Here is an 18,954-nt window from a genome sequence, read left to right on the forward strand (position 1 = left end):
TCGCGGGCATATTTTCGCTTAATTTCATTTCCGCTTCACAGCATACCATCGCCTCATACTCCGTATCCGTATCCGTACCTCTCACCCATCACCCCTTTATACCCCATCTCCTACCACATCCAGCACTTGTTTGTTCCGCTCGCCCTCGAGTAGCGCTTTTTTTTTGTTACGCCGTTTCGAATTCATTTTGCCAAAAGGGTTGCAAAAAACAGAAGCAAGCAAAAAACAAGCGGCAACTTTTACGCTTTATTTGGCTTTTTACTTGAACTGTCACCAATTTCACTTGGGGGTTGCATTCGTTGTGGCCTTATTGACGAACAAGTTATTGATCTAAATGCGAATGCTGTTGTGTTGTCAATCTGCTTTGATGCATCACATATGAAATACGAGTGCGAATTCAATGATGACTCCTGATTCGGCACTCGCCGAAAGGGTTTCCCATTTACCGCTTCGACACGGTACTACTTACTAGAACAAGGATATATATTGTAAGTTGGAGTACCTCAATATCTCCTTGGTCGATGAGTAAAATGCGTTGTCATTTCGCGATGAAAGCGAATTTTCGTGTCATCTGTCAAAGGATTTGATGTGCCTTTTTAGTTCTATACCGCAGACTCATCCTATCGATTTGATGAAATTTTTCACAGTGATTCGATCTTGTTATTGCTACTTGCTAATATTTTCCATTCATATCCGCTTCACTTGCAAATTAAAATGCTTGCTACTTTAAATATTCAAATATATTCTGCATGTGCAAATCAAAGATCTTTATTTGCTTTGTCTGACAATCTGATATACTTTGTACACAAGGGTATTTTTTAAATGTTACACTATTTCGATGTACCAAACTCATTCGGCATATTTTTGTATTTATGTTATACCCTCTACCAAGAGGTTAGGCGAGTATTATAAATTTGTGCCTGCAGGAAATGTGTGCAAAAGGCAGATGGAGACCTTATAAAGTATATATTTTCTTTATCAGTGTCAACAGCCATATTAATCTGTCCGTCCAGCCGATCTCAGAGGCTATGACCTGAGAGTTACACTATTTTTTCGGCAGCATTTATTATGTTTGCAAAACTGAAGTTGTGATTTTTGGTACATACAATAATAACTATGTATTAGATTTAAGATTCCTGATAGTTTGGCTGTGATCAGATAAATATTGTAATTGGCTGACAATGTAGTACATTTTGTATTCTATGGTATATTTTAAATGTAGTACTTTGCCAATATACCATTTATTGCCCTTGGTATATTTTAGTATTTTTGTGATATATTAATTTGATAAATTTAAAGAATACAACCGCAAAATTTTGCACTTATTAAAAAGTGATAATCGAGCACCATCGAAAATGGTTTTATTGAAAATGGGTAGCGTTTGAGCACACTTGACTGTAGGTTTCTTATTTATAAGATTTTAAGCTATTTGAATACCTATATTATCTGAGAAATAGTAATTTAATGGTTCTCTGGACATGTAATGCAGTTTCATTTTCAAGATGAAGTTGTTGATCTTCTTCATTTAATAACTACATTAATAAAATGTTTCTATGTATAAGTCAAATATAGTCTTAGGTTATGTTCTCACTGCAGTAGTTGTTCTTACATACAAAAAATGTCAGATGCAGTTGTGCATTCAAGTGATTTAGTTTGGCAATCAATTGACTGAAAGGCTCGGCAGACTTCTTTCAAAAGATTCATAAATTGCTGGCATCCACTTGAAGAACAGGCCAAGGCCTAGCAGAAGTAGAAGTAGAGACTCGCTCCTTCCCTTCCCCACCCCGCTTGCAGTCACTCATTAGTTTCCAGTTGTTTAGACTCAACACATTTGTAACAATATTTTGGAACTAATTTTAGAAATCAAAGTCACACACAAAGGAGATATTCTTCGAGGCTTCGGGGTCGATCCAAGCAAATTGACAGCTCAAATATTTCAGGACAGATTTTTGACGTGCGTCCGTGATTTGTCATTGACATCGTTATGGACAGATGGAAGGAGGGAGGAGGGCCGCCCTCTCTGCCTCTTTCCGTATGTGGCAGACAATCGGGCTGCAACACTTCACTAGGGAAGCGCAACGCAGACGATGCACTTCATTTGTGCTGCTTGGATAAACAGCAGAAGAATGGGGTGGAGGGAGGCTGCTGGTTGGCAGCTTATAGTCGGTGGATATGACGACTGTGACTTGGACTTCAACAACGATAGCGACTGCGACTGCGACTGCGGTTGCCACACAGCAGACGCCTCGTCATGCGCCATGCGTCGCCACATTTTCTAATTGATTTTAAAATGTTTCAGTTTGTATAAATAATTGCGTTTTTGACATTCTCATTCCAGCGTTTATTCCATATTTGCCGCCGTACAATCGAATGTAGGGGGCCTTGAATGGAAACGGTCCGAGGGTGACGGGGTTTCGTCTTCGGGGACTTTAGTTAATTGCGCAGCAGAAGCGCGAGCGACATTTTGGTTAATTTAAGAAGCTTACACAAAACTCAATATTACAATAATTTAATTTATGCTTGCCATTTATTATTTTCTAAATTGTTTTGGAACGTGCCGCAGCCAGTCCCCATCGTGCTTCCCCCCCTGCCTTCGGCCTGCTCGCCACTCATAAATTTCAGAACCTAATGATGACTATTTCTGTGCCCACTCTCCCAAATGTATCTCATAGATGCACTGTATCCACAATCGCCGCAATGTAATCCGCGCTAATGTTTCTCGCTCGCATGCAACACAACTTTGAGACTAATCCTTTGCCATTATTTCAAGTGGCTGTTCTACGTGATAAACTCATAATGATAGCTAATTAATTGAACTCTTACATGGAAATGTTAGCTTATGATGTGACTACATATGCAACGATCTCGTGGCTATAAAAATGACTAATGTTTGTATCTTAAAAATATTTTTAGTGGTTTCTAGGGGATTTTATGTAGCGTTAATGTTTGCAAATGGAAATGTGAATCAGTTTTTATACAATACTATACATAAACAACGCATCATAAATAAATACCAAAGTTGTATAATTATGCTCTAAAGACCTCACTCACATTGTATATTTCCATGACTTTTTTAAAAATGCAATTCTTATAATATATAATATTATACAAGTAAGAAAGCTAGAGTCGAGATAGATAGAAACCATAATAAAACAAGTAAGAAAGGTACAGTCGAGTGTACTCGACTGTGAGATACCTGCTACCCATTTTGAATAAAAGAAATATATTTTGTGATATTTTCTCAAAATATACTGAATATACTGCAAAAATACTAAAAATATACCAAATGGTATATTTGGTATATCGACATAGTACCGTATTCAAAATATACCATAGACGGCACAATATACCAGATTGTCAGCCAAAGCAACTAAGACCCGTAGTAAGTAGGCGTGTTTGCCCATACAAAAGTATTTCTTTAATAACTTCGACAATTTTCATCTGATCGCAACCAAATGTTCGGGAATCATAACTACTATATACATATATCAAAATTCGGAACTCTAGCTTTAAAATTACGCTTGTTATTCGATTTTTTTGATTTGTGGGGGCGGAAGTGGGCGTGGCAAAAATTTGAAACAAACTTGATCTGCGTGCAAACATAACAAATGCTGTCGAAAAAAATTATAGCTCTATCTCTTATAGTCTCTGAGATCCAGTGTTTCATACGGACGGACGGACAGACGGACAGACACACAGACGGACAGACGGACATGGCTATATCGTCTCGGCTGTTGACGCTGATCAAGAATATATATACTTTATAGGGTCGGAGATACCTCCTTCTACCTGTTACATACATTTCCTGCCGGCACAAAGTTATAATACCCTTCTACCCTATGGGTAGCGGGTATAAAAAACCGAAATAATATTCGAAAAATACTCAAAATATGCTAATGGTTATATTTGGTAGATCGATGAAGTACAACATTTAAAAAATTTTTTCCAGTACAAAATATACGATATTATCAGTCATAGCAACTAAGACCCGATTGCTTAAGTCATTTTTCCATACAAAAATATTTCTTAAATAATATTTGATTTTTTTTCGATATGCGGTGAAGTAAACTTGAACTTCGTGCAAAAATAACAATTGCTGTCGAAACGAAATTATAGTTCAAAAGTGTCCATACGGAAAGAGCATTTTTGATGCATGCAATAATAATAATGCTTTGGCAGACAATATGATATATTTTTTAATTTATGGTCAATTTAAAATGTAGTACTATATTTTCTGTATATTTAAGTATTCTTGCAATATGTCAAAAGATAACTTTCAACTTCTTTCCTGTTTTTCTTGTTATTTTATGACTATATAGATGATTATATTTTACATCAAATTTTAAACAAACTTGATTTGCGTGCAAACATAACAAGTGTTGTCGAACAAAATTTATTTGTAATAAATGCAAATGTACAAGTATATAAATTTGATATCATTTGACGTATTGCTTTGTTACACTGATTCGCTTTTATTTAAAAAGGAGTAGCGAGTGCTCTCGACTTTCGCGGATTAGCCAAGAAATTACTTTTATAATAATTTACATTAAATACTGAATAAATAAATTCTTTATTTTTGAAAAGTAAAGCTTATTAATATTGCTTTCAAAAATATCAAAACAAGCTGACTTTTAAAATATTTAATTTTTTTTAATTTATAGTCTAAGGTATAAGAACAAATAAGTAATCACTGTGCATATGTGTTTCGCTTTCCTTTTTGTATCAAATAAATTAATTGAAGTCCTCGCTGAATCCTCAAGCCTATGCATATTTCTTACGTCATGTATTCACACTCTTACCAACTGACGCTAATAGTTAAACATTCGTTTGACTTTCAGAGCTACAGGAATCGTAGGAATAACATTGTCGAGACATTGATTGGACTTGGACGACGAGTCATCTTAGGGGATGACTCTGGCTGGCAGGGAAGGGGGGCAAGTGTGACATCGAGTTTATTGACCCAGCGCCAGTTTCAGTTTCAACTTCAGCCCCAGCTTCGACTTTAGCTTACGTTTCAGTTTCAGTTTCAGATGCATCTCCTGCGTAGAGTGAAGGCATTTGAGAAGGCTCACTTGGCATCAGCGACATTTTACACTACGCTTCCTTGTTTACATGCCACAAGAGGGGGCAGGCATTATAGCATAGCCAGAGAGTCAGCGAGGGAGGTTTGACTGGAGCCTCGATGCAACGAAAGTGAAAGTAAAAGCACTTGAATAAAATGAATTCGAAATGAAAATGAAACGCCAGCAGATGCGTTACATATTGTCGCATTAGAAGGCACTCGTACTTGCCCCATGCTGCAACATGGCAAGCAGGGGCTGAAGAGAGATAACTTCACTTATGCTCGTTGTCCACATTTGGATTTTGGAGTCAGACTCAGAGGCGATCCTACGACAACTTTTGCACTCAATTTGATTTGTCGCCAGCACGCCGTGTGGCATGAGGCATGAGGCATAAGGCATGTGGCACTTGGGAGAGTGGGGGCAAGTTATTACATCCGCCTTACGAATCGACCATAAATCAGCGCTCAAAGGATTTCGCTTTCATAATTGTGCATTAATGTGTGAGCGAATCCTTTCCGCCAGGATTAGATCAAGGGCAGTGGTTGAGTCAATATTTACATTAGCCACGAAATCATTTCATTAAATCCTCTGCAACGCCCAGTGGCAGCGGGGCAAGTGCTTTATGTAAACATAACGCCTTCCTGCCACGTGCCGTCTCGTGGCGACGCCGTCTCGTGCCCTTCCTTGCTATCCTTATCCATTTGCTTATATAATGTAACATATTAATAATGAAATCGCTCATAAAATTATAGCAACACCAGTGGTGGCAATGTGTGGCAACGGCAACGACAGTGGCAGTGGCAGTGGCAGCGCAAACCGCTTGCGTGTTGCAAGTTGTTCATGCAACGGCGCCGTCTGTTCGCACATTGTTCATTGTGTGTCCTCAGTGTCTCGGTGCTCGGAGCGTGTGGCAGCCCCAGTAGTTATGAAATTATTTTCCATAATGAGCGTGTGTCGCCTTTCACCCCTCAGAAAGTCAACATATTGTTGTTACGCGCCACGATTTTGCTGACGATTTCGATTTCGATTTCGTTTCCAATTCGCTTCCAGTTTCCAAATGTGTTTCCGGAAAATGAGCGCCGCGTGTCGCTATTTAGCGTCTATTATCCTGTGAATATGTATTCCATCTATTCGTCTGTCTGTCAGTCTGTCTGTCTGTCTGTCTGTCCGCATTTCTGCTGCTCCATATCCTGTTTGCCTCTTATCCTGTCATCGCCAACCGAATCAGTCCTTGCTGACACAAAGATGATTTCATTTTCCGGAAACCCGTCATATCATACCAAACGTTTACACTAAATAATGACCCGATATCTAAACGGAAGCGTGTTTGTTTAACAGATCTACAGTGAGCGACTGACTGAATAATAAATTGATTTATTATTATTTTATTTATTTGTTTACTACGCAGATATGATACAAAAACAGTTTAAATCAATACTTAGATACAGAAAACGTCTATTCGATGTTTTTAAAAAAAAGTACAATCGTTTAGAAATTTCAGTATTGTGTTCACAATCTCGCTGCTGTTTACATAAAGATTTGATTTAATGTCACTACTTTTATTTGTTTGTTATGAAAATATAATATCAAACCAGTTCAAAAACGTTGATCACAAAATATTTAAGATATTGAATTTGTAAATACTTTACTAACAATTAATAAAAACATGAGTGAATATTTAGGACAATTTATAAATTAAAACAACTAGTTCGTGCGTGAGTAATGCTTTATGATCTCGTCTGGATATACTACAAATATCGACTAGATGCCGATATTATATAATAATATGCTTAAATTCAAATAATTTTTAATTGTATTTTCGACCAGATTTTCATGCATTCGAAATTATTTTCTTAAGTAAATACTATACCACGATTGGAATAAAAATAATTTGATTTGTTGTTAGGTATTTCGTAAGTAGAAGTCAACAATAGAATATAATAAATATAAATTTATAATATTGGACAATATTAATTGATACAAATAAAAAGAGTTGGTTAACCTTTGCTGCAAGTATCATATGAATTAGAATTTTGGGATTAGATAAATCAAGTATTTTCAAACGTAGGAGTAATAGGAGTAGTATTATAGATCAATAGATGCGTAAAAATCTATGCAAAAATGTCCTCGAACAATTAAAATTTAGCTGTTGACCTTGAGAGGAACTGTTCGACGCCTTTGCTTAACCAGTTCTGGAAACGAACTCGCAGGTTAACAGATTTCACGCTTCAATATTGAAAAATGATGTCTGTCAATATTTGCATATCATTCGGGAAAATAGCAAACAGTGACCGCTGAGGGGTGAAGCGTGTCGAAATTGATATTGTGTTGTAGAAAATTCCTGGGAAAATGTAGAAACGCAACGCCTACTGGCAAAATCCTTTGGCAACAAAAGGGTAATTTCTACAAATCCGTAACGCTACAAAATTTATATGCAAATGCCTGCAGTCTGAGCTCGAAACCTTGTCCTGGACCTGGATTCGGAGTCCGTCTTAAGCCGTGCTTAATTAGTACGCAAAATATTTGCCTTAATTGCAGCACAAACAAGACAACAACGTGACAGAGTGAAAGAGAGACTGAGAGAGAGAGACGAGAAGGCGGAAGGGGAGGACATAGGATCACTTTCAACAAGGAATTATAATCCCTTCCATCGGATTTTCCGGTCAGCGAGCGGTCAAACTGGGCGCACATCGACTACCTGGTAAAAATCTGCACTAATTTTCGTGCATGATCCGCAGTATTGGCAGTGTCTTGGCTGATTGATCCTGTTTGCGGGATATTTGCCAAGATGCGGTGAGGCGGCTCTAAAGGCAACAAAAGACTCCGCCCCGCTTTCTGCTTTATATGCACATTGTATAGTACGTCCTTTGTTCCTCTGTCGAAGCGGGTTAGATCCAGCTGTGTTTGAGCATAAGGATTAGCAGGAGTACTAGACTATTGTAGGCGTTGGTATTGAGACAGTTTACAGAATATTTAGCTCGGCTTTAGACATTATCCTGAGCTATCCTCAACTCAGCTACTTCGTCCGTCTCAACGTGTTTTTTCGCTTCGCATTTGTCGTTGTCCCATCAGCTGGATGCAAGATTGATTTGTCAAAAACCGCACTAAACGTTCAAGTATTTCATTGACCACCTTGACTACCTACCTGAACTCCCTGCAACTGCGGTAGTCCAGCAATGTGAGGAGTTGGACCCAAGACTAGTGGCTACAACGACTTTGAGCGACAACTTTGATGAAATAAATCAATCAATTAAATTTTTATAAACTGCTTTTGCAGTCAAATGCCGCATGGAAAATATTCGAGTCCTCTGCCAAAAAATGAAAGAAAAAACGTCCAGCCGGTAATTAAAATTTCAGCTAATATATCTCCTGGCGTCCACGTCCAGCTTGAAGTTTTTGTGGGGCGATTCGTTGAGCGTGCGACAAGCATATGACAGTTTGACAAACCGACGCTGACAAGTTGCCCCAACGAGTACATGGGAAGGGCACGAGAGGGGCAGGGACAAAGGCATAGCATTAAATGATGCGTTTTGGAATTTGGGGTATGTCCGTTGCTTGGGGACAAAAATCATATTAAGACGAGCACATTATAAAACAACATGAAACTTGCAGCATGAGGCTGAGGAGAGATTCCGAGGAGGCGGGGGAGCTGCACCGCACTGTGGCCAGCTTGGCGCATAACTTATTAAAACGCAACAATAAAACGGAAAGCAGAAAAAGCCCACAAACAAAAATTGGTCCTGAGAAATGCCCAAAATGGCATTCGGCAACCGTCTAAGCGCCACTTAAACAACGGGTCTGCTGCATGCCAAAGGAACGGTCGAAATATGGCAACATCGGAAGGGGGAATAAAGTTAGGGAAGCTGGATGGCGCCATTCATCATCCCTGACTGTTTCACATTGAGATCCGCAAGTCTGACCGGAATTGTCATTGAACTTTTGGCCAAAATTCTTCATTTTGATGTCACGATGAGCGGTTCATTCAGGCCAACTAAGTATGATCAGTCAAGTGCTCATTAAAGTGACGAAATAAGAGCAGATGGGGTTATCAAAATAACGAAACGAAGACCAAGAAGTAAGATGAAATCGCTTAAAGTTCCCTCGGAATTGTAATGTCATACTTCCCTTTGCATTAAGTTCCGCATGGTTAGGATAATCACTAATTGCATTCGCATTCAGCTCTGACGATTGCCACGATGCCACACAGTATTTTGACCTAAAACATATATACTAATATTCTTGACCAGCGTGAATACCCAAGACGATATAGAAATGTCCGTCTATCCTGCAGGAAATTTATGTAACAGATAGGACACATCTGAATACCCAAGACGATCTGTCAGATATCAAGATCATGAATCATTGGTTGCGGTCACATAAAAATGATTTCTTATGACAAAAAACGCCTACTGCAATGGGGTCTTACATGTTTTCGCTAACAATCTGTTATATGTTGTACTCTATGGTATATATATACTACATCAATCTCCACACTCGGCTGTAGCTTTCTTAGTTGTTTTTGTTTTTTATGATGGGTTGTTTATATATTGTACTTATTTTCTATAAAAGTAATAGTATATTTGACATAAAACAAACTAATTTTAACATCATAAAGTGACATAGAATTAAAAACAAATAATGAACAACGTTGAGAGCAAAATCGAGGAAGCGACCGATACATTTCAGTGATTAGGAAACCAGAAAACCCCAAAATTTAGTTAAAAATTTTTACCACCGATTGTTTTTTTTTTTTTGTTTTTAAGTGCTTTAATGTTTATATACACACATGTTTGAAATTAATTTAATTCGATTTTTTTGGCTTGGTGAACTTTTTTGGGAAATGCCCATATTTTAATAAATGGTATTTTGTAATAAGTATTTAATATGAATATCTATAGTCATAACAATACTGACTAAAATACCAGAATCATACTCGTTTTTGGAGTAGCGGGTGTTTTCCACACAAATGCCATAAATTTTGTGGTGGATCGGGCAGATGATGAGGACAGGAATGGGGATCGGATGACTGGGCAGAGCAATGCCACATTCTGTGGCACCGCAAGGCGAAGGGCAATAAAAATTTTCAAAAATATCATAATTTTTGATTCCGATTCCGATGAATAGCAGGCCACGTTTGGGCCATTAAAGGGTTCAAATGAAGCCGTAAAATGTAACAATAAATTATGCTAAAACCAACATCAATTACAAGTCGTAAAGCCCGCTCTGAAGCTGGACGCGACGCGACGGGACGGGGCAAGGTGAGGCATGGAACTGCAACTACATTTCCCCCCTCTAGTTGCAGCTAGATACAATAAAATCAGAAAGGAATACTCGAAATAGATCGAACTGGAGTGATCCGATAGATATGGTGAACTCACACAGAGTCGCCCCCAGTCTGAGGTCTCATCATCACTGTCATTGTTTCAATAGAAAACGCATAAAACTTGAGAAAATTGAAACAATGAAAATCTCGATGAAAAGCGTACGTATTTTATGGATATTTGTTTTTCGCTGGTAATAATGCCACCAGTTCCACAACAGAGACAGAGATAGAGACAGAGAGAGAAAGAGAGGCAACATGTGTTGTCATAGGGTTGCGTTTTTATGGCTTTTCAAATGTTTCCGCAACGAGGCCCGACAGACACACTGAAATTTCTATAACACGATCATAAAATTTTGATCTTTCCACAGAGAGTCGCGAGCTCATCCTTGGCCTTGGAACAGACACCGTACGATGGGCTGGGATGTTTACCAATAATAGAAGATAAATCGTCTGGTTTACATCTAGAGCAGACATCACAATGCGCGATCAGCGACCCAAAGACGAGCTCATAAACATCGCATTTATTGCACCTTTCTCCTTTTCTGTATCCTTTCGTCGAATGTGAATTGCAGGACTGCCAGGATGGCATTGGACTGGCGTTACCTGGTTGCGCCCATCAAGTTCAGTTTACCTCACTTCACACATCTCTCCTCGCCCCGTCTCCGCCTTGACACGCGCTCGTAAAACTCTCTCTCTCTCTCTCTATAGATCCATGACCTTATCGATATGCTACAATTAAAGCTAATTATAGAAACCAAAAAACCCTTCGCTTCCATCTCTTAGCTCAGCTTAGCGCCTTATCTTTGGCTCTTAAAATTTCTTTCTAATTGCAACTAATTGTCTCTCAATCTAGTTTCAAGTTTAATTACCTCAAGCCGTCTAACATATGCAAGCTACTGTCGAGTCAATAAAAGATAACAAAATTCGTCAGTTTATGACTATTTTTAATTATATTATTCTCGTATATTCTCTATATGAATTCTAAGAATACAATTTTTCTAATGTGTATAGTTTTGGAGATTCAAATTGTATTTAATTCATTTTATGTTGCTTTACCTCACCAAATGATTTTTACTCCAATGGTAATTTGTGGCTTAACCCTGTTGATAAGTAATCGCTGAGAGCTAATATTAAAAGTTCTATTTTTAGTTTGGTATTCCGAAAATCTCAAGGTTTTCAAACTTGTTCGTGCATTACCTTAAAATCATAAGTACCATAGTGGAATTCATATAATCAAATTATTATTTGGCAATTTTGGTTCATTAAACTGATATATTGTCATTATGAAGTTATCATTCATTTTATTTTGCAATGTATTTACTTCCCAATTAAATTAAATAATTAGGCTAACAAATTCTGTAATTATTGCAAATAATGTATCTATAATTAATTGCATTAACCTACACAATTGCATAATTGCCGAATCCAATAACAAATTTATAATTTTATTATCTAAATAATTCTAAAAGTTGTTGAATGTATTTACAAATATTTCTATCCGAAATAAATTAAAAAGGTAGTCTAACAAACAAATGTAATTGCAATTGTTGTAATTTATTTCATTAATTCAATTATTTATTTTAGAACCTAAGAGCTATTAAAACATTCACAAATGCATAATTTTATTATCCAAATGAAACTAATTTGTTTCGCCAAGTTAATGCGATGAAGTTGAAAAGACCAAATTCTCTTTCTTATTACATTATATTTTATATAATCATATATATAATACATTTGTAAATATGTTTTTCACGTTTTCTAATAAAGTGTTCAATCAAATAATGATTTATTTTTTCAATACAAGAATATGTTTGAATTCAGTGCCAAATCCATTTGAAGTTTGTTCTCCCTCTGAAATGTGTTTAATCTAATGAAAAGCACTTAACTCTGCCCTAAAGTTAATATTCAGCAATTTTTAAAGAGTGCAAATTGTGTATTCAGCGAGGGGAAGGGAAATTGTTAGTTGTTGCAGCCCCTAGGCCAACAATTTTTGAAGTGATTTGTGCGGCTCGCCACAAGGAAGAAGAAGCACTTGGAATCGGAATCGGAATGAGAATCGGAATCGTCATTAGAATCTGAATCAGAATCGGAAACAGAAACAGAAACAGAAACGCGTTGTCAATCAAAACTCGAGAGCTGACAGTTAAAAAAATTGTGCAAATATAATTTCACAGCAATTTTCAGCAAATAAATAAAAGCAGGGAGCGATTCGTCTGTGTGTGAGAGAGAGAGAGAGAGAGGGAAAGAGAGAGAAAGGGAGATTGGCAGAAAACGCGCTAAGTAAGTGCAATTGACAAAGGAAGCGAGCAATGATTGCGGTGATGAGTTGATTCGAGTTGAGGAGCACTTGAGAAATTATGCGTGCATGAGGAGCGGAGTCGGAGCGTGCAGATTCAAAGGAGGGGGCAGAGGGAGAGGGGGGAGGTTGCGAATGGCAACTGCGGTCGCCGTCCACTCGAGCAACATTTGATTTGCCAGCTAAATTGATTCGATTTGTAGAAAGCAAATTGAGCAAACGACATGCGACGGGACAAGGACAAGGACAAGGATTGGGTTAGGGACTTGGACTTGGACAGGATATAGGTGGCGCCACCTGTACTGCACAGACTGTACTGCCATGAGGCTATCAGGCTTATCGCCGTGTGAAGAGTGAGAGTTATGAGCAGAGCGGCGCCACACGAACATCAACTGAGATCCTGTGACTCTAACTTACCTGCGGCGAGAGTGTTGTGCAATTGTGCAGGACTCGATGCGATCCACATTGATCCTTAACGACACCATCATAATTTTTTTGTCAACTCTTGTTTGCATTCTCGTTCCCATTTTCATTGAGAGAGTCTAAAATCGGAGCAGGTAAACTAAAAACCACAGCGACGAGTTTTCCTTTTCTTTTCTTTTTCTTTCCTTTGTTTTTTATTGCCTCATTTTTCCCTTTGTTTCACGTTTTTGTGTGTGCTTCGTATTTTTTAATTATTATTGCTATTGCCCCGAGGGACAAAAAGAGCGGCAAAAAGAAATCCTTTTTTAATATCGCCCAAATTTCCGTCTCGCTCTCCTCAAATTTATAGCCAGTCTCAAAAGCTGTTGACATTTTTGTTATCTCCTTTCTGGCCCGTATCCCACACTTCATCAATGAAATATTGATCGACTCGAGTGCATGTGTATGTGTGTCTATGAAGATATCAATATGCATTTTCAGCTCTCCTTCCTCTCCCTGATTTATGCGTAATTATTCGGTCTCAGGTCCAACTGCGTTTACCTGTTCACCTCTCTTAATATTTAAATATCGCCCTATAATAAAATTCTTTATATCTCCCCCTGAGTTTCAGTTTCAGTTTCAGTTTCAAGTCAGTTTATTAAAGGACTCTTTGGAACTCCATAAAACTGTTCTTTTTTACAGCACTGCATAGTTGCCTTTGATTGACTGATTTATGTTTTGTGGTTTCTTTAAAAGCATTCGAAGGGCATTTGGTTGGGCTACTGATGAACCTCGCTGATTAATCAACATGATCCACAGAGGAAATGCTTGTTTTATGAACCTCAAATCAAGACTACATAAAAATAACAATCTTAACAAGTTTTTTCTTACAATATTTCTTCAAATTTACATTCATTTAAATGTTGTGGGAGCCAAACTGCAAGCTGAAATGTTTTTTAATCCTTTTTATTCACAGATGAAGATTTTTAAAGTTAAATTTAATTGACAACAAAATTTAGAGATGTATGCTTAACAAATTGTACATTCTTTATATAATTTTTATCAAAATTTCAGAGAAATATGTACTTTACTTTCCCAGTAGAATGTAAATAATTAAAAATCATTTTAAATTAAAACTCTTTTAAATATTTATCACTGTACACAACGAACGAAACCCAAATCATCTATATATAGTAATTAGTAATAAATTATTTTTACAAAGTGTCTACAAAACAAAAATATGTAAATATTTGAGCTATTATATGAGAAAAAAAACAAAAACAGAAAAAACAAACTTAAATAAAGTGTAGAAATTGTCAAATTTTGTTGAAGTGATCTTAAATCAAGTTTCCGCAAAAATTTAGATTTGTCATTCTCAAACTTCAAACATATATTTTTAATTCAACATTGTCAAGATTTAACACAGAAAGAGCAACAAAGCTACAGACGAATGTGCTTGATATACCCGCTATACATTAAAAAAAAATCAATTTAGTACAGTATTTTTCTTAAATTATACAGAATTTATGTACCTAAAAATATTAAAATATACAGAATGCTATATTTGGTATATTAATATAGTATTACATTCAAAATATACCATACAGTAAAAATACTATATTGACAGCCTAAGAAGCTAAGCCTCGATATATATATATATATATATATACATATAAATTTATCTATATATAACTTATTCTTAAATTCTACATACCAAAACTGTAGTTATAATAATGTGCACTAGCTTCTTGCTAATAATATTATATATATAATAATAATAATAATAATAATAAATATTTGATTAAGCGTGTTTAAATTCAGTAAAAAAAGAATTGTTTTTATATTTTGGTTTTAAAAACGAATATTAGAAATTCGTTTTAGAAAACATCAATGAAATATTTTTCAGAGAGTAAAGAGAACATATTCCACTATTTTCCTCCTCTTCACGGACACTTTCTCCCGCCCTTCGCATTGCCGATGAATATCTTTTGATCTTCGATAGGCCAGCGATGGCTGCACTCGAAAATTTGAAATGCATGTCGCACTTGGGTCGAGTTATCGCCGAATAAGTGGAGCCAACTGCTCTTTAATAAGCAATTCCGTTTATAGACAAAGCGTGAGAGGGGGAAGACTGAATGGATGGGTGAGGGGGGAGATAGAGGGGCGTTTGAAATGAGGTTCAGCAGCTCATAAAGCAAACATCAAACGCGTTTGTCAGCGATTTAAATGAGTTCGCGTTTTGATAGAAATTTGTGGACGCATGCATGGAATTACTAATAGATCTAGTTCCCTATGGTTTAGGCTTCAGTTTCGGTTCTTATTCTGGGTTTGCTTCTTGTTCTGGGTCGGGTCTTGGGCTGAGCTTGGGATGGGCTTGGACTCAGGAGAAGGCCAGAAGAAGGCGGCGAAAATGTTCGACATTAAAATCAAATAAAATTTGGTAAATGGTTAAAATTCTGAAACGATAGCAGCACGTCCATAAAAGCTGCTCCTCTTCTCCTCAGCTCTCCTCCCACGTCCCTCCCTGTCACGTCGCTGCGATTGAGGCACGAAACTGAAGCCAACGGATCCCGGGAAAATTACTTGTTGAATTTGCCATAATTTTTATGAGGCACAAGGGGCAGGGCAGGGCAAGTGTGAAAAACTCTAGCGCAAAAAGCGGGCAACAACAAACGATTTGGAGAGATCCTTTGGTCCGTGTATCGAGAATTGCCTCAGGTTTACTTAGGCCCAAGCCCGAAGCTGACCTATCATAAAAACACAAACCTGCCAATTGATATTCCCGACGCATTCCTCTCCTATCCAGTCATAACTTCTATTTATTTGTATTCTATTTTCTATCTCGTGTTTTCGATTTTCGGTTTGAGTTTTGTTTATTCCATTTGCGATCCTTTGAGGCAGGACCGCTAAACGTTCCGAAGCGGAAGCGATTCCGTTCATTTTTTTCTACTCTTCTAGTCTTTCCTTTTGTTTTACTTTCCATTACATACATTCTGTTTTTTTTTATTTTTAATTAGTTTACAAAGAGACCGAAAGATCATTTAAATTCAGAGATCTCTTAGCCTTGATAACAAATTGGGGAAGCTAAGAGAAGGGTTTCAAGAAATAAGGTGACAAAATCAGTCTGCGGTCTGCCATTTTGCTTATTGACTTCAATTTTAGAATAGAATGCGTTAAATGAAGGAAATGTTAGAAAAACAAAGAATTTTAAATGAAGAGTGCAAATATATACAGAATATTTGTATAATATAAATAAATTAAAATTTCATTTTATGCTTAAATGTGCAGAATAGATTAGGAAATAAATTAAAATCAAGGCACATATAGTTAATGTTTGTTGTTAATTTATTCAATTATTTTTTAGCATGAGGGATTTTGATATAGAGAATAAAATTACCAATTTCAAAAAGAGACACATTAAAAAATGTTGTTTTCATCCAATTAAAATTTTTTTATTGCCGCCATTTTTGGGTTTGAAGGCGAATAAAAAAAACACTATTGTTTATGGTTATGAGCTAATAGAATTAAAAAAATGGGCGTGCAAAAATACGAAAAAGGTTTTTTGTTTTTATTTTTTTGTTTTTTGAATTTGAATACCTTTTTGACTTATAAAAATTATTTTGTGAACACACACATAAGTAAATCACACACACACCAATACAATCAACAATAAAAAAAGAAGCGTTAACATGCCTGTGGTTAACAGTCTGCATTTAGCGGGGTAGTGCTGTTAAGTGCAAGCGTTGCTTAACATTTTCGAAATTGCGTGTTGCTAACAGTGTATAAGACTGACTGCTGCTAACAGCAACAGCGCATGATTCTGTGAGAGAGTGAGAGACAGTGACAGAAATAGCAGACATTTCGAAAATGAGCACGACTGAGGCTACTGCGCTGTTACGCCACAGCGAAAGCAGGCAACTTGAGAGTGCATGCGTGTATGTGTATGTGAAAGCGAGAGAGCGAGTCAGAGAGAGGCAAGCAACCTGTAAGAATCCAATGAGTGCGCGTACTACGTTGTTGTTTTCGTGTGTTGGTGTTGTTTTCGTTATGATTATGAGAGTCTATCAAAAACTTGATGCACATATGCGCGTGTATATGTGTGAGTGTGGCTCGTTACTGTATTGGCGTATCAGTTGGAATATGATGGCAGATATGAAAAGGGCAGATACATACGTCTCATACCGACACCCGAGCAAGCGACAGACACTCCCGCTCTTGACGTCTCTGTCGCTGCCGTTGGATGCGTAGCAGCGGTTGGTTATCGGCGGCGGCGCAAGATGAGCGAATATGAGCGTTATGAATTATGTATTTGCCTGGTACATAAACAAACCCTCACGCACACACACACACATACGAACACTTGGGAGAGAGACTTGAGTGGGTTGGAGGCGTATTGTATACATTTGGCTCTTCTCATTTGCTGTTGTTCTTGGTTTATGAGTGCGCCGTTTTCTGTTTTCTTTTGCTGTTTTCTTACTGGTGCGCAAGGTGGCGATTGGCTTTGGGCTTTGGCCTCGTATATTGTTGTTGTTGTTGTTGTGGCTGTTGCTTTTCTTCTTCATTTTATTTGTACTTTTTCTGCTGCTGCTGTCTAGCATTGCTTTTTTTCTTTTTTAAGATGTATTGGTTCTTCACTCCTCCAGTTAGTTTATTTCATTGGCGCTCTTTTCGCATTGCACGGTCTTCGCCCTCATTCCCCTTCTCCTTTTCGCATATTTATGACATCGAACCCTTCTCTCGCCTTTACCAAGAGACCTTTCAGGCAAACGGAACCATTTGACTCTTCATAGTAACAAGAGATGCAGCCTTATGAATATTTTCATAATAAAACTTTTTCTTAATGGTTGAATTAAATTGATCACTTTCCAACAGAATCTTTCATTCTGTGAGGAATTGAAAACGATGAGAAATGAATAAGGTGTCTTTATTTTTAATTTATATTTAAATGATATTTATAGATAACTGAACAATATTAAATTAAAAGTATAAATGTAAAGACCATAATTCAAGTAACAATCATTTTCATGTCTAAATTTACAACAGATTGAATTTTTATAAGCATTAAAATTGTCAATTTAAAGAATTTTGATATATGTATTGCAAATGTGTTCCATGTGATACAAATAACGAAATTGATACTCCGAAAAACACTTGTATTTCATTTTCGAATAATTTTTCACATATTTCGACAATCTGAATAAATGTCGCGGTTTTAAAGCGAAAACGGAACGGGTTTTGAGATTTGCTGAAATGAGTACGACAATTAATTTCGCTGCTGCCATATTTATAAATTACAAGTGAAATGAAACATAAAAATTGATTCATTTCGATTGTGAACAATTAGTGACTAAAATTATTCTTCAATTGTTGCAATAATTACTCAAAGCTCTTAGAAATTTCAATTAACTTTGAAAAGTCAAATTGATTATATTCAAAACGAAAAACAGAAGTTAAGAGTTATCGCCAGATGTTCAGAGCTGAGTCAGAGAACATTAAAGAAATATTTGTTGCTCGATCGATGGAACTTGGGGAAGAGGGAACTTAAAGTGGTCAGTGTGACCAGCTTTTAAAGTAAAAATAAAGTAAATCGATAAAGTAAGGAATGAGGAAGCGAGACAATGGGAGGGGAGAAAACATCAAATGTCTTATAACAATAAGAAAATGATAAAAGAAGTGGGAGTTGCCAAAAGTCACGATACTCGTTAAACAGCAACAACAACAGAAAAACGAGAAACCAAACATTTTGATGAATGGCTCATAATATTCAACGCACACACACACACACGCATACATATACGCAATCGAATTGACGAATAAGCGAAGCACCCAAAGCAGTCAAACGATGAAGGGAGGGGTGGGGGTGTGGGGAA

Source organism: Drosophila albomicans, chromosome 2L (assembly GCF_009650485.2).
Source record: "Drosophila albomicans strain 15112-1751.03 chromosome 2L, ASM965048v2, whole genome shotgun sequence".
Lineage (NCBI taxonomy): Eukaryota > Metazoa > Arthropoda > Insecta > Diptera > Drosophilidae > Drosophila > Drosophila albomicans.